The sequence below is a fragment of the Ictidomys tridecemlineatus genome, chromosome 5 (genome assembly GCF_052094955.1).
Source record: "Ictidomys tridecemlineatus isolate mIctTri1 chromosome 5, mIctTri1.hap1, whole genome shotgun sequence".
Taxonomy (NCBI): domain Eukaryota; kingdom Metazoa; phylum Chordata; class Mammalia; order Rodentia; family Sciuridae; genus Ictidomys; species Ictidomys tridecemlineatus.
Window position 1 is genome coordinate 98,008,476 of NC_135481.1, and position 17,328 is coordinate 98,025,803.

At 41.2% G+C, this 17,328-nt stretch overlaps 1 pseudogene across 5 annotated transcripts in view; it reads right to left on the reverse strand.

Moving 5' to 3' along the window:
- Nucleotides 1-10,113: 10,113 nt before the first annotated feature.
- Nucleotides 10,114-17,328, reverse strand: part of LOC120886842 (guanine nucleotide-binding protein G(I)/G(S)/G(O) subunit gamma-10 pseudogene) — a 57,340-nt pseudogene continuing 50,125 nt past the window's right edge. For 2 of the 5 annotated variants that reach the window (XR_013439145.1, XR_013439146.1), the window contains exons 3-4: nucleotides 16,356-16,618; nucleotides 14,798-14,933 (exon numbers count right to left, since the gene is read on the reverse strand). The product of XR_013439145.1 is annotated as a guanine nucleotide-binding protein G(I)/G(S)/G(O) subunit gamma-10 pseudogene, transcript variant X6 (transcript). Of the gene's footprint in view, nucleotides 10,868-14,797; nucleotides 14,934-16,355; nucleotides 16,619-17,328 lie in introns of those variants that run through there. The other 3 variants (XR_013439141.1, XR_013439140.1, XR_013439142.1) reach the window with 3 other exon arrangements.

Below are 17,328 nucleotides of genomic sequence, written 5' to 3' on the forward strand. Positions count from 1 at the left end.
CAGGAAGAATGACCACGGGGACTCTGCCCTCTCCGCCCCTCCTTGGTCATGCAGTCTGTCTGCTAATCTGGAGTGTGCAACAAAGAAAAAAAATTTATGTATGCATAATTGTTTCCAAAGCAGTACACATATTTATTTACAAAATAGGGATTTGCTCTTCCACAATCTATTAAACATGATTATAACTTTTCCTTCTTATCTTTTTTTTCCCCTGAGAGGTAAAAATAAATATACATAGAAATATTCAACACACCCCATGGCTTGTATTAGAGAACATCTCTACAGATGAGACCAGGAGTCCCCGGAGAGTTTGGGACACTGTTTCCCCTCCTCAGAGTCCGCCAGATGTGTAACTGTGGCTCCAGTTGTCATAGACACTCCTGGTCACCTCTGTGCTGTGTGATTCAGATTGAGAAAACTCAGCAGCAGACCAGGCTCTGCATTGCCTTAGGCTAGACTTACCAGCCCCTGTACCTGCCAACTTTCAGTCTGCATTTCTAGAAATGTGTACCACTATGACAGCATGCTACTGATGCGCGCTCCCTCTCTCTCTGTCTTTTTTTCCCCTTCAGTTAACTGGAACTTGGATCTTACAGTCTGAGGGCTGTGAGGGCTGTAGATCTAAGCTGCTGTCTTCCTGTCCGTCTTTTGGGGTAAAGCAGGTTGATCTTTTTGTCTGGACACTGAACACATCAGGACATGGTCAAACTTTGCCTGAGACCAGGCCATCTATACCAGCAGAGGGCTGAGACAGCATGCTGTCCCAAGTCAGGGGAACTTGCTGGGGCTTGGGTTCTCAATATCATTAAGTTAGTTAGAGCTGGACGTGGTGGTGCACACTTGTAATCCCATCTGCTCAGGAGGCTGAGGCAGGAGGATCACACGGGCAACTTGGTGAGCACTGTCTCAAAATAAAATAGAAGGATTGGGGGTTTAATTCAGTGGTGGAGCACTTACCCAGCATGCTGGAGGATCCTGGGTCAGCAACACCACACACACACACACACACACACACACACACACACACACACACACACTGTAGTTAGAGTTGGGTCAGATGTTGTTTTCTTTGCCTCTGCCCTGAAACCAGGGACTGTTCCAGGCTCTGGAACCTTATCTTATCTGTGGTGCTGATCTCCTCCTGGAGGAAATGCCTCATGAGGCCTGCAGATGGCATTCCCCCCCCCCCCAGCTTTTCAGAGGAATCCAGGGACAGCTGTGACAACGGCAGCAACAAGTGCACCGACACAGCTGACCTTTATGGAGTGGTGACCACAGGCACAGCGCTAGGCTCGTCATGGTCCTCTTCTCATTTCAGTCTGCCAGCAAACCCACCTGTGCCGCTATTTCATTCCCACTTGACAGGTGAGGAGGTGGGCCTGGGAGGGGCTCACTCAGGACTCACAGGCTGGGCAGAGCTGGGACTGCACAGAGTGGCCCAACTCCCAGCCCCGGTGGCTCCTCCACCACAGGAGGCGGGAAGGGCTCAGCTCCAATCTCTGTGTCTTTGCTCTTCTTTTAGGTCCTGCTAACCAAGGCAGGACGAAACCCAAACACGAATGTGCAAAATAGTATTTTACTCAAAACGGTAGGGCAGGGTACAGAAGCAGATGATAGGTTAAAAGAATTAATTTTAGTTCAAAAATAAAAAGTTAAAAATGAAATTTAAAAAAAAATCCTGTAGGATTCTTTCTAAGTCTGGTCATTTTATGTTTTCCTGGCAGTACTTTCTGATTAGGAATAAGATGAGAGAAGCCAGAGAGAACCGGTATAGGTTATCTGTTGGGAGGAGATAAAAGCAGAAATTTAGCCAGGAGTGGTGGCACATGGCTGTCATCCCAGTGACGTGGGCAGCTGACGCAGGAGGACCACAGGCCAGCCTCACAAACTAAGGGAGACCCTGTCTCAAAATTAAAAGGACTGGGGATGTAGCTCATTGGTAGAGCGCCCCCTGGGTTCAATCCCCAGTACTGCAAAAAAAGGGCAGGGTTGGGAGATACTTTTTCCACTTGGTTCCTAATGTGATGAACTTTCATTTTTGTTATTATTCTTAACTACTATAAAAATGGTTCATTTGCTCTACATGGTAATAATAAAATTTCTCAGTTACAAAACGGATAAGAAATAGTAGACATTTTCTACATCTCCAGGCTTTCCCCAAGACCTAGTCGCTAGAATCAATGTTTTAAAATAATATCTGGATTTTATTCTACTGATGCCTATATCCAGTATTCTCAAATATATTTACACCTCTCTTCCTCCATCATCTGTTTTAAAAATTCAAGAAAGTCTCTCCCTTACTTTTAACATTTAGGAATTTAACTCAATTATATTTCATTTCATTTTCTCCTTCCCAATTTATATTTTTAGTCTAAAGGGAACCTTTATAACTTTAAACAATAGACTTAAAGATCTGCTTCTTGGTTCATCACCTTTAGAGTACATTTTTCTCACACCATGTAAGTTGAGGAAATTGTGCACAGGTAAACTTCCTTGTCCCTTGTGGCACACCGGTGGTGTGCTGACCCTTATAGGACCAGGGCCCTCCGTGCCCCACTTCTGGAAATGCTGGCAGTAACGGGTTCTGCTGAGCCCCTCTGCAGGGATTGCTTTGGGTTGAGGGGAGATACCTCAACCAAGATTTCATGGCTTCCAGAGGGCACCCACGTCCATGGCTGGTTAATATGCATCGTAGGTTACAGTGGCCCAGTCAACCCTCTACCTCGGTGGGGCCACTCTGAAGGGCCACCTGGCTCTCCCTGAGCTCCCAGGGCCATTGGCTGGGACCTTGTTCTGCCCAATCACTATCCATTGCCTGGTCCTGCTTCCCAGTGCTCATGAGAAGAGTGACGTCAAATGGAGCCCCCTCATTGCTAAGTTACCTGTTGCCTCTCTGGGAAAGTTTTCAGGATTGTTTTCCTATCTGTGGTTTTCCAAAATTTCACAAATCTAAGTACAGGCATGTATACTTTTGTCCTATTGGCATTTTCAATTTTAAGATGTGTCATTTTTCAACTTGGGGAATTCTCTTTGGCTATTTCATCATAATCTCTCTATTTTTCTGTTCTTTTTTTTTTTCTGGAGTCCTTATTTGTGAAATATTTGACTTTCCAGGTGAACCTTTTTATTTTATATTACCTTTTTTCCCAACTCCTCCAAATTATTTTTCATTTCAATAGACTTATTGTAATTTCCAGGTACTTTTTCTTTTCTCTGATTTTAGATTGTTCTTATTTTATGAGAAGAGAAATTTTAAAAATTAGTTAGCTCTATTTTTTCAAAACCAATAATTTATTTATTTGTATGTGTCTTCTTATTATTAATATTTATTGGCCATATTGGGGATTAAACCCAGGTTTTTGGGCTCCATGAGACTGGCCACTAACTTCGACACTGAGATTTTCAAGGATGTTTAACTCCACTGTGGGGGAGAGTAGATTAAAGGAAAGTTGGAAGGTCAGAAAAAAGGAACACAGATAATGTAGATGTAGAAACACATATATTCAAACATGGAGACCATGTGAGTTAAGACAGCATGTTCTATTTGCCAAGTAGCTAGCTTGATGACACTCTTCCTTATGATGTGAATTGAAAACAATCGATAGGTGAATACTTGAGTATGGCTAATTTTGTACAATTTCTCCAGTTTTAATAGGCTATATAAACCACCAGTCCATGCATACTGCTGCCGTTTCCTCCCTAACACAGTCTTAGAAACCTCTGATGTTCTAAACTGGATGCACACAACTGTAGTACACACCGGTAATCCCAACTACTTGGGAAGCTGAGGCAAGAAAATCAGAAATTCACGGTCAGCCTGCAACTTGGAGAGACCCCTTCCCCAAAACCTAAAACACAAAGGGCCACAGAGGTGGGCAGGGGGCTATTGCTCAGTCAGTGGTGGAGCTACTTTCTAACTGGCTTCCACCCTTAGTAGTGGGAAAAAAAAAAAAAAAAAGCAAGCAAAGCAGGCAGGTAGGCAGGCAGGAAGGAATATATAATATTCTAAAATCTAGTCTCTTGTAGATACATAAAAATTTAACGTCATTTTTATTATTGTTATCATAAGAGCATGTATAGTCCACTTTGTATTGCTATAATGGAATACCTGAGTCTGGGTAGTTTATAATGAACAGAAACTTATTTCTCACAGTTCTGGAGACTGAGAAAATCTAATATCAAGGTATGGCTTCTGGAAAGGGCCTTCTTGCTGTGTCATCACATGGAAGAAAGCAGAAAGGCAAAAGTCTAAGAAAGTGAACTGGCTTCTGCAAGCCCTTTGAGGGCAGAGATAACACCTCCCTTTAGTGTTCCCCACCCCAACACTGTTGCATTGGTGACTGTTTTCAACCCATGAATTCTGGGGACACATTCAAACCACAGAAACGAGAGAAAACATGTGAACTGTTTGTATCAATGTTAACATTTTGGTGTATGGTCTCCCAGTTAAGTATATATATGTATTTTCTTATGAAAAATACAAGCATGATTAATATAATGGTTTTAACCTACTTTTTAGTTTAATGTTGTGTATTAATATATAATATGTAATGTTAAATTATATAATCCACTTACTGTATTATCAATATACTGTGAGCATTTTTGTGTATCATTAAACTTTGTATTATCCTTTTGCAGCATCTATTTTGTTTGTTTGTTTGTTTTTGATTTTGGTACCGGGGATTGAACTCAGGGGTCCTTGATCACTGAGCCACATCCCCAGCCCTTTTATATATTTTATTTAGAGACAGGGTCTCACTGAGTTGCTTAGCACCTTGGCTTTTTTGCTGAGGCTGGCTTTGAACATAGAATCCTCCTGCCTCAGCCTCCCCAGCAGCTGGGATTACAGGCATGCACCACCGTACCAGGCCCACAGCATCATTTTTAATGGTGTTCTCCATAGTATTGTCTTCCTCTCTCTCTGTGTCTCTTCCCCCCACCACCCGCTCTCTTCAGTCTCCTTTCGTGTGCTAAGCTGGAGTTTTGCTCATCAGCTAAAGGATGTACGTGTCCAACATTTTTTAGTCTTCTAAAAATACGTCAGACTCTCTAAGGTGCTCATGCCCTTTCTTCCACTATCAAGTTTGCTTGGAGTCAATTCCTTAGTCCACTTCTTTGCTGTGCTTTTGGTGGGAATTAGAGAGGAGTGGAGCATTTGGTGGTTTTTCTCTGCCAGCCATCAGTTCAGTCTCTGCACCCTTGACTCTTGGTATGACAGTTCTTTTGTGCAGTTATTTAATATTTCATTGCCTTGTCCTTTAAAGGGCAAAAACTTGAAAATTGAAAGCACTAATATTGATTATCAAAGTGCTAATATTTTGACCTTATAGTAACTGAGACAAAAATCAGAAATTATTGAGTATGTTGAAAACAATAAATCTTTACTCATTGGATGTGAGTCAGTTTTCCTGGGTAGAAAAATAATTAAAGAATATAATTAAAATGTTAGGCACATAATATCAACAATCCAAAATTCCATCAACAATTGAACAGATAAGTCAGTTATAGTATACTCAGTACCTGGAATAGTAACATCAACCAAAAGAATAAACTACAACTACACTCAATAGACAAAGAAATAGAGAAAAACCAATAAACCAATGAAATAAAAAGTTGGTTCTTTTTGTTTTTTTCGATACCAGGGATTGAACTCAGGGACACTCAACCATTGAACTATATTTCCCTATTTTGTATTTTATTTAGAGACAAGGTTTCATTGAGTTGCTTAGAGTCTCCCTAAGTTGCTGAGGCTGGCTTTGAACTTGCAGTCCTCTTGCCTCAGCCTCCCAAGCTGCTGAGATTACAGGCATGTGTTACCACACCCAGCCAAAAAGTTGTTCTTTTTACCAAAAATAAATTAAATCAATAAATATACAATCTACAGACGAAATAGGTTAATGGTTGCCTAGGGAATGAGTTGATGGGTAGATGGGAAATTTGGTGGGGGGTGATGGCTAAGAGGACCAGGGTTTCTTTTTAGTGTAATGATAATATCCTAAAATTTATTGTGGTGTTGAGTACACAGCTCTGTAAATATTCTCAAAGCCATTACATTATATACTTTAAAGTGCGAATTACATGTCATGTGAATCATATCTCAATAAAGATGTTTTAAAAATGAAGTAGCTGTGCACACTTTTAATCCCATATTCAAGAGGTTAAGGCAAGAGGATCAGAAGTTGGAGGGCAGTGTGGGCAACTTAGTGACACTCTGTCTTAAAGTAAAAATATAAAGGGCTGGGGGTGTAGTTCGGTGGTAGAGCACCCCTGAGTTCAGTCCCCAGTGCAACTAAATAATAATATTATTAATAATAATTAAGGAGAAAGACATTTCTAGATAATCAAAAGCTAAGAAAATTCATTACAAGCCAAACCGCTACGCAAGAAACACTAAGGAGAGTCCTTCAAGATGTAAAGAAAGGACACCAGGCAGTAACTTGAACCCACTAAAGAAACAGGAGCACCAGTAAAGGTAACTCCATGAATAAATAGAGAGGACAATATAAATTTCTCTCTTGTTTATCACATTTCTTTTCTCCAATCTGATTTAAAAGATAACTACATAAAGCAATAACTATAAACTTATGTTGGTAACCATATAAAGTGGTAAGTTCATGTAATATCAGTACAAAAGAGGGGCAAGGAATGGAATTATATAGTAGCTGAGTTGTATAGGTTGTTAAAACCAATAATATGCAAACTTAACATTAAAGTCTATATTAACCCGAACTAGCTTATTATGTTACTGTAATCCTTGGGACAATCATTAAGAAGATAGAGCAAAACCATGTGGTAAAAGAGCAAAAGGAAATCTAGTAGAGGAAGGAGAAGAGGGGAGGGCAGGAGGAGAAAGGGGAGGGAAAAGGGGAGCTCACAAACTGAGATCTATTTCCATGAACGTATGAGTTTGCCAGGATGAGCCCCATTACTATGTATAACCATTAACTCTAATTAAAACAACTTATTGTAAAAGAAATGACAAGGTGATTAAAACGGTCTACTAGGAGCTGGAATATAGCTCAGAGGTACAGTGCTTTCCTAGCACGCAAGTTCCTGGGTTCAATTCCTGGCACTGCTAGAATAGATAAATGATAGATAGATGGATAGATGATCGATAGATAGATAATAAAAGATAAATAGGTACACGAAAAATATCTGTTTAACACAAAAGCATATAGTAATGGAAGAATAGAAGCACAAAAAAGACATAAGGCACATAGAAAACAAGCAACAACATAGTAGACATAAACCCTACCTTATCAGGAATTATATAAAATGTGAATGAATTAAACACTTCAATAAAAAATTAAAGACTGGCAGAATGGATTTTTAAAAATGAACCAAGAACATACTGTCTATGAAAAACACACTTTAGCCATGCCTGTTATCCCAGCAGCTCAGGATGCTGAGGCAGGAAGATCGTGAGTTCAAAGACAGCCTCAGCAAAAGCAAGGCCCTAAACAACTCAGTGAGACCCTGTCTCTAAATAAAATACAAAATAGGGCTGGGATATGACTCAGTGGTTGAGTGCTCCTGAGATCAATTCCCTGTACCAAAAAACAAACAAACAAACAAAAAAAAAAAAAACAAAAAAAAAAAACAAAAAAACCCTACCAACGAACCAAACACACAAACACTTTCTTCAGATTTCAAGACATAAATAGTTTCAATATAAGAGGATGGAAAGATATTTATGATACAAATAATAGCCTAAATAAAGTTGGATGGCTATCCTAATATTAAATAAAATAAGAGTCCCCAAAACACATGAAGCAAATTCTGACAGAATTAAGAAGACATAGACAACTCAACAATAATATTTGAAGAATCTGATGCCTCACTTTTGTTACTGATATAACAATTAGAAAACAAAAAAGATCAACAAGGAAATAGAAAACCACATACTTTATAAAATTCTAGGGAAGACAGAAGCCTTCCCCTAAATAAATAAATACACTAACAAATAAAAATGTATATGTTGTTGAATTCAACATACAAGTTCAGCAAGCTACAGGATGTAAGATTGATGTACAAAATTCAATAATATTCATGTACAATGACAATAAGCAATCCAAAAAATGAAATAATTCTGTTTATAATAAAAATTGAATTTGTATAAAGCACAATAAAATATTACAGGCAAAATTTAGCCAAAAAAGTGCAAACTGAAAACATAAATAACTATAAAACATCAAGGGAAAATCTTAAAGACCCAAAGATATAGGAAGATATTCCCATGCTCATTAATTGGAAGCTAATAGTAAGAGGATAGTGCCTCCAAATTGGTCTACAAGAGCTGAAACCATCTGTATTATTTCAGCTGCTTTTCATTCCCCAGAAAATTTCATGCTGATCCTATAATTTATGTGGTATACTCCCCCCTACTATATATATATGTGTGTGTGTGTGTGTGTGTGTGTGTGTGTGTGTGTGTATATATATAGCAGGGATTGAACCCAGGGGCACTTAACAACTTCCAATTCCCCTGCCTCAGCCTCCTGAGCTGCTGAGATTACAGGTGTGCCATGGTACCCAGTTGCACTACCCAATTTTGAAAGTTACTATAAGACAGAGTGAAACCGGAATAATGATAAACATATATCAATAGAAGAAGTTTTAAATTCCAGAAATAAACTCTCACATTTCTGGTCAATTCATTTTTGACAAGGGTGTCCTAACCATTAAATGGGAAAAGAATAACCTCTTCAACAAATTGTGGTGGGACAAATGGATATACAAGACAACAGAATGAATTTGGATCCCTACCTCACACCATACAAAAACTAACTCAAAATACATCAAAGATTTAAATGTAAGACCTAAAACTATAAAACTCTTAGCTGAAATGTGGGTCCCTGTGATTTTGAGTGTAGCAATGATTCCTTAGATATGACACCAAAAGCACAAAGAATAAAAATAGATGACTTGGATTCCATCAAAATTACAAAAATTTGTTTTGCATTTCAAAAAACACTGTCAAGAAAGTAAAAGACAACCCACAGAAAATACTTGCAAATCATATATCTAATGAAGATCTAGTTATCTAGTATATTATAAGCTGTCACAACTCAACAATAAGAAACCAACCCATTTTTTCTTGCCATCATAGAAAATGATGAATTAAGCAGAATTTATTTCCAAGCTCCTCAAAAATTATTACAAACACAAATAAAGTATCCTTCTAAAAATGTCCCGAATTAAATCAAAGGCACATCATCAAAGTAAAACACTGTGACATGAAGAATTCTTTAAAGTTGTAATATTTTCATGTTTCTTTGTTCTTAGCCATTTGCAATGTTTATATGTGGGCCATGTTTTAAACATTTTTTTAAAAAGACATGAAACAATGTAGTATTTTTTAAAAAAAAACTGCAACCACTACTATAAGGTAAAGGAACTTAAAAAGAGATTTAATCAGTTTCATATGTGTTTTAGTCAGTTTTTTCACTGCTATGACCACGAGACCTGACAAGAACAACTTTAGAGGAGTAAAGGTTGGTTTGCCACTAGGATTTCAGAGGCCTCAGGGCATAGATGGCAGATTCCAATCCTCAGGGCCTGAGGTGAGGCAGAACATCCTGGAAGAAGGGTGTGACAGAGCAAAGCAGCTCAGAAAATTGCACCAGGAAGGTGCGTGGGGGGGAGGGGGGAGAATGAGAGAGAGAGAGAGAAAGAGAGAGACTGAGACTCCCTCACCATACACCACATATGTGCCCCAAAGGCGTGCCCCCAATGACCCGCCTCCTCCATCCACACCCTAACTTCCTACCACCCAGTTAATCTCTATCATGGGATTAATGCATTGATGAGATTAAGATCCATAATCCAATTGTATCACCTCTAAACTTTCTTGCGTTGACTCACATATGAGCTTTTGGGGGACACCTCATATCTAAACCATAACAATACACAAGAGGGGAGAACCTAATACACATCATACCAATAAACTTTCCAAACTAGTTTGCTAAGAAACATCTCCCATGTTTAGTGTTACAAATAAAACAACTTTCTTCCTTTAGAAAAATTAAGTCATCATTGGATTAGTGATGCCTATTCTTTCTTCCCTCCAGTTTTATACTTTCTTATCTTTACTTAGTAATTGCAAATTCAGGGTAAAAGAACAAATTTTATTGTAGTATAAAAATCTTAGAAACCAGAAATTACAAATATTCATTTTTTTAAAATAAATGAAAATGTTTTCTTTCCTAAAATGTAAGCATCCAACAAATAAAACATACATGATACTCTTGGTTTAAGTCATGAATTTTAGTATATTAAAATTGAATTTGTATAAAGAACAATAAAATATTTCAGTTCACCACCTGATGAATGGTAAGTTTTTTTTTTTTTTGCTTATCTTCATATAAAGCACTTTACCAAGAATTGAGCCATTATTATTTAAAACTCCACTCCTTCAGTCAGTTTCCTTATTTGAGTGGAAAATCACAAATTTCTGTAGAATTTTGGCTGCAGGACCAGCCACAGGGAAGGTCTGAAATAGCTCAAAGTCATTTGGCTGGAGAAAAAGGTTTTCTTGAGACTTGAAGGCATCATTCATCACATTGTGTCTGAAGGGCCTCCTCCACCAACTGCTGCCCTGCACTCTTCAGAGTAAGGCTCAGGATCTGGGCTCCCGGCAGGGGTCACTTCCAACTGGAACACAGAGCAGCAGAGCATTCTGGCAGCCCTTCTGCACCCTGTAGTGATGAGGCTCTGAGGCCCCTGGAGAGACCGTGATCCTCTCCACCCCAATCTCCAGCCTGAGCTGCTCCATCAGGCTCTGGCAGGTGCTCCTGCTGGCCCCTGAAGACACGGTGGATTTTTCAAATGGGTTAAGGTTTTGAATAGACGTTTCTCCAAAGAGGATCTACAATAGATGACAGGTATATGAAAAGATGTTCAACATCATTAGTCATTAGGCAAATGCAAATCAAAACCACAATGCATACCACTTCACACCTATTAGATAATTATAATCAAAAAGATGAATAACAAGTACTGGTAAGAATTTGGAGAAATTGAAACCCTCACATATTTATGGGGTGAACATAAAATGGGGCAGTTGCAGCTGCGGTAGAAAACAGTTTGGTCATTTCTCAAGAGTTAAACATGGAGTGGCATGAGACCAAGCAGTTCCATTTCTAGGTATATGTCCAAGATAACTGAAAACAGATGTGCACACAACAACTTGTACACAAATGTTTGTAGCAGCCTTATTTATAAGAACCAAACAGTGGAAACGATCCTAAAGTTGACCACCTGATGAATGGACTGTGTAGTATACGCACACAATGGAATATTATTGGGTCATAGAAAGGAAGGAAGTACTAATACCTGGTACAACATGAACAAGCTCTGAAAATAGTAAGTAAAAGAAGACAGCCACAGCCAGGTGTGGTGGCACATGCCTGTCATCCCAGTGGCTCAGGAGGCTGAGGCAGGAGGATTGAGAGTTCAAAGGCAGCCTCAGCAAAAGCAAGGTGCTAAGCAACTCAGTGAGACCCTGTCTCTAAATAAAATATAAAATAGGGCTGGGGATGTGGCTAGTGGTCAAGTGCCCCTGAGTTCAATCCCTGGTACAGCCGCCCCCCCCCCCAAAAAAAAGAGGACAGCCACAAAAGACCCACATGTTATATAATTTCATGTATATAAAATGTCCACAATAGGCAAATCCAAAGAAATAGAAAGTATTTTAGTGCTTGCCAAGAGTCAGGGTGTGGGGAGTTGGGAAATGACTGCTTACAGGAACAGGATTTCTTTGGGGGGTGATTTAAAAAAAATAAAAGCTTGTCACATGCCTAGAAGGCACAAAGCTCTGGGTTCAATCCTCAATCCAAAATTAGTCAGCAGGCATGGTTGTACATGGTTATATAACACTTGTGAAATTTAAAAAAAAAAACACCAAATTTTGAACTTTAAAAGAATCAATTTCATGGTTTGTAAATTATAACTCACCTTTAAAAAAACACTAAGAAGTATGAGCAAGTAAAATACATCCCAGGGATACAAGGTTGGTTTACCATTTAAAAATCAGTTGTCATTGCTTCACTATGCATGTGTCTTTCAAAATAAGTGTATCAAAATATCCAGGTGCTCATCTTGGATATATGCAATAAAAAGTGGCTTTTTAAGAAAAAAAAAAAAACAAACCCCGTCATTATAATCTATCATAAAGAGAGAACAAAGAAGAAAAACCATAGATTTATATCAATAGATTCAGAACAGGTAGTTGTCATTTTGTCCAGTGACAAAATTCAGCACACGTTCAAGACCGCCCTCAGCAACTTAGAAATGAGAGGGAATTTCCTCAACATGATTAAAGGACTTCTACAAAAAAAACCCTTCAACTTACTTTATATTTAATGATAAAAGACTGAATGCTAATCTCTTAAGACCTTTATTCAATATCAAACTGTACAAAAGGCAAATGCATTTTTTTTAAAAAAGGAAATAAATTGGAAAGGAAGAGTAAACTCTGTATTCACAGACAACATAAAATCATCTGAGAAGATCATAAAGAATCTCCATAAGGAAATTAAAAAAAAGAATCTATGTAAGAGTGAGTGGAACTAATAACCCCTTGACCCAATAGAAATGACAGCACGGTCCTCCAAGAGTTGACAGGAACATGCACGGTCACGTCATTCACAACAGCCAGCCTGGAAACCCGATTGTCCCCTAGTGGATAGATAACAAACTGCCCTTGGAGGACGCATCTTTAGACCCTGTAGCAACTGGACCTTCACCCTGTGGAGCCAGAAGAGGTGGGACAGGTAAGAGATATTAACTGTGCTTGCACATGTCCAGCCCCGAAGACCAGAGAACACTTGGTCAGGAGAGAGAGAGTTGGTCCACAAGGAAGGGGTGAAGGTCAGAGGTGAGGGTCCATGGGCACAGAAGCTGTGAAAAGGGTGACTTTGGCAGGGGGAGGGGGGACACTGAATAAAGAGGTTTTTTTTTAGAAAGTCGGTACTGATACGTTACGACACTGAACTGGGATGGGCTCAGTTTGATTCAGGCTAAATAAAATTAATATAACAGCAGGAACAGCCGATAGGCTCTGCATGCTTACCAAGCACTCATCATTGCACGGAGCAATTTAAATGTGTCCAGTTTTATGACGTGGCACATTCATTCCCATGTTAGACGAGGAAACTGAGGCCTGGAGTGTTAAGGGACAGCCCAAGACCCCCTGGTTACAAAGTGGCAGAGCCAGCACATTTGAATTCCCTATTCAAACATGAAGCTAAGAGGCTGTTCCGCTGTTCCCACTTTCTCCCTGGGCCCTGCCTCTCTAAGCGTTGGGGGATGGAGGGATGCTGAGGAGTCACTTGGCTCAGGCCTGGCCTTCTCAAAGCCCCCTCCTCTAGGAAGGCCAGAGCCACTCAGCCTGACAGAAGAGGGGATTCACCCGGCCGCCCCGCTACTTCTCACTGCCTGACGGGAGGTACCGCCTCCAGACGGCCACGAATTAATAATTGGGTAAATCCCTTAATCACCTAGCTGAAGCACACGTACCTCACTTTAAAACATGTCATTTTTTGTTGTTGTTGTTGTTGCTTCATATCGATATGTCTTCATTTTTCATTTGGTGGAAAATTTGAAAAGCGAGTGGCCTCTCTCTCAACCCGGGAGAGGCCTCGACCCCTGCCCTCCTGCCTGAAAGGTGCAAGTCAGAGGGGACCCAGAAGCAACCCTTCTGGAAGCAGCCCTGTGTCCACTGAGGGCCTGACCAGAGGCTCTGCTATCAGCATGGCCAGGCTCACAGGTTGAAGCAGGTCACAACCATGGAGACCCAGAAATTGCACAAGGGGAAAGCTTGAGGAAGCCACGAGGCCCAGACTGACAGGAGGAGGGAACTTTTGGATGCAGCCTTCTTCAACCCAGTACCTACCTGGGGCAACGTGGCCTTCCTGCCCACAGGACATCTCACCATGTCCAGGGACATTCTTGATTTTCACAACTGGGGGTTATACTGGCACCTAATGGTAGAGGCCAGAGATGCTGCTACACCTGCTATTATGCACAGGACAGCCACCACAACCAAGAATGATCTGGCCAGAATGTCAAAAAACCCTGCTTTGACCCTTTGGGGCTGGCCTGGTGGAGGGCAGCCACACCCTCGTGGAAGCTTCCTGCAAGTCCTCATCTGATCTGTAAGCCAGAGAGGGCTGGACTGCAGGCCACTGCACAGGGGGACTTTCCCTGTCATCACCTGGCCACTCCTTCTGGCCTCTTCCTGGAGAACTCTGCCCTCAGGTACACGTTTTCCCTACGGGTTCGGGAAACTTTGTGAAAAATCCCCTCTCACCATCTTGTAAGCAGTAAAGATACACCATAATGTGCTTTTTCAACCCCCCACCAAAAAAATTAGAGCAGTTAGGGGATTTTTATTATTTTAGTTCAAAAAACTAAATAGTAGCAACCAACCCTTAAGACTTCAAAGCCTGGCTTCAGAAATAATTCTCAGGGAGGAAAAGTACATAGTTTGCCTGCCCAGGGGCACACCACCGACTCTCTGGGTAGTTTCTGCTCGGCTCAGAAATCTAAAAGATTCAGCCAGAGTCTCCCTGCTCTTGTAAAACATCGGTCAGTTAGATCTCAAAGTCTTGGGAATGGGCTCATTCGCTGGGCTTTGGACTAAAGTCCCTGTCCTGGCACTAGGAATAGCCAGGGACAGCACTGAGCAGGTATGAACAGAGTAGGTTTGCTGCACTTAAATAAAATATCTATTTTTTGCTAAGGTAATCCCAGCAACTTGCAAAGCAGAGGCAGGAGGGTGAAGTTCAAGGCTCACCTGGGCGATTTAGTGAGACCCTGTCTCAAGATGAAAAAAAAGCATTGTTTGGGCTGGGGATGTGGCTCAAGCGGTGGCGCACTCGGGTTCGATCCTCAGCACCACATACAAATAAAGATGCTGTGTCCACCGAGAACTAAATAAATAAAGTATAAAAGAAAAAGAAAAAAATTAAAAAAAAAGAAAAAAAAGCGTTGGAGGAGTAGCTCAGTGGTAGAGCATCCCTGCGTTCAATGACCATGACCTTCAGAAGTCCATTTACGAACAAAATATCCTGCTGATTTAAAACCAGGCTGATGCGACAGGTGCTGTTGTGTGGTGCCGATCACTAATGCACTGACCTTCAGGTTGACACCTAGATCCCTAAACCCTTGGAGTTTCCTCCCTTTCCCTTCCCACTTTCAGGGCCGCCCTCACCTTGATACAACAAACCAATTATTTTCCTGACACAGCAGGGACCAGGTTTTGTTCTGACTGGCGACCGCCTGTGCTACAGAGGTCACCGCTGATGAAAGATGATTTCAATCTGCTGGGGAGGGCAGCTTCCCTGCTGCTAGTCATATTCAGCTAGAGGGCTAAAAGAGTGTTTTGGATTTAGCAAACACTTATACTGTGTTTTCTGTGTTCCAGACACTTCTAGAGAACTCTACCAACGGGTACTCATTCAAACCCTCATACAGCCTGAAAGGGGTTGGTGATATGATATTCTCCCATTTTGCAGGCATGGAAAGGGGACACAGAGAGGTTAAGAAACTTGCTGAGGTCACCCAGGAGTAGGTAGAGAGCTGGGCCTCTAGGTGGTTCTGGCCATGAAGTCTGTTGCTCTCAGCTATAGGAAATAGCACCATAAAATAACAAGGTAAGGGGGCTGGCCTAGCGGTAAAGCACTTGTCTAGCATGTGCAAGGCACTGGGCTGGATCCTCAGCACTGCATAAAAGTAAATAAATAAAATAAAGGTATTGTGTCCAACTACAATTAAAAAAAAAAATAACAACGAGGGCTGGGGATGTGGCTCAAGCGGTAGCGCGCTCGCCTGGCATGCGTGCGGCCCGGGGTTTGATCCTCAGCACCACATACCAACAAAGATGTTGTGTCCGCAGAAAACTAAAAAAATAAATATTAAAATTCTCTCTCTCTATCTCTCTCTCTTTAAAAAAAAAAAATAAATGACGAGGTAGGACTTCTTTCTTTCTTGCCAAACCAGAGTTTAAGAAAAGTTTACGAATAAATACATTTTTTTTAAGTACTGAGGAATGACTGAGTGGTGCTCTACCACTAAAGCATCCCCAGTTCTTTTTGTTTTTTATTGTGAGACAAGGTCTCACTAAGTTGCCCAGGCTGGCCTCCAGTGTGTAATCTTTCTGCCTCAGCCTCCCCAGTGGCTGGGATGCCAGGCGGGCAACACCACACCTGGCACAAATAATTCAAAGAAACTCCCGCCTTCAACATGTACAGCCTTGTTCATCTTCCTTCTTCCAACGTGAGCTGGATTTAGTGCCTCACGTTTAGTGAATAGAACAAAGCAGAGAGGATGGGATCACAAAAGGTAACACATACCTTTCCCTCTCTTCTCTCTATTACTTATGCAGGGGGAAGCCAGCTCTCATGTCCTGGGGACACTCAGGCAGCCCTGTGGAGAGATGCATGCAAGGAGGAACCCAGGCCTCTTGCCAACAGCCACGCGAGTGCGCCATCTTGGAAGCGGATCTTCCAATCCAGCCTTCAGATGAGACAGCTCCAGCCAACAGCCGACCTCGCTTGAGAAGCCCTGATCCAGAGCCACCCAGCCAAGCTGTTTCTGGATTCCTGACCTCCCAGACCTGTATGGATAAGGGGAGATTATTGTTTAAAGCTGCTGAGTTTTAGGGTAATTTAATCCTGGAGGCTCTGCCTTACCCCACTGCGGTAACTGTGGTAACTGTGTAGAAACTTTGGAGGAGGCTTTCACCCCAAATGAACCCAACTCTACTTCTTTTAGAAACTTGAGGCCACTCAGGCGTTTCCATTCATTTGTCCTCCCCACCCCACACTCCCCTGCCCTTCATTAGTCCCAGTTGGAGAGACCCTTTGAACTTCCTTTTCCTTGCCTGGGTTTCTACAAAGTTCATACAAAGCACAGCTTTATCTGGTACCACAACATTATTACCTTACTGCAGTTAAACAGTTGCAAGCCTAATAAAATAGACGAGTGTCGGGAGATTTGGAGATGTGGTGGGTTTTGGCTTTTTTTTTTTCCTAGAATTAAGTTGGCTGCACCACGCCTGTTGAGCCTTGCTCAAATACACCTGACTGCTTGAGTTCAAATCCTGGCTGTGCCAAGTGCTGGCTATGTGACCTTGAGCTAGTTATCAGACTTTCCGTGCTTCATCTGTCACATCTACAGCTTGGAGAATCTAATTATAATACCTGCTCAGTTGAGTTCTTGGAAAGAGTGAAAAGACAGGTGTTAGAGTTCAGTCCTTAAGAGCACAGGCTGTGGAGATAGATTGTCTGGGTTTGAGTCCTGGTCCCACCCACTTTACCAGCGGTA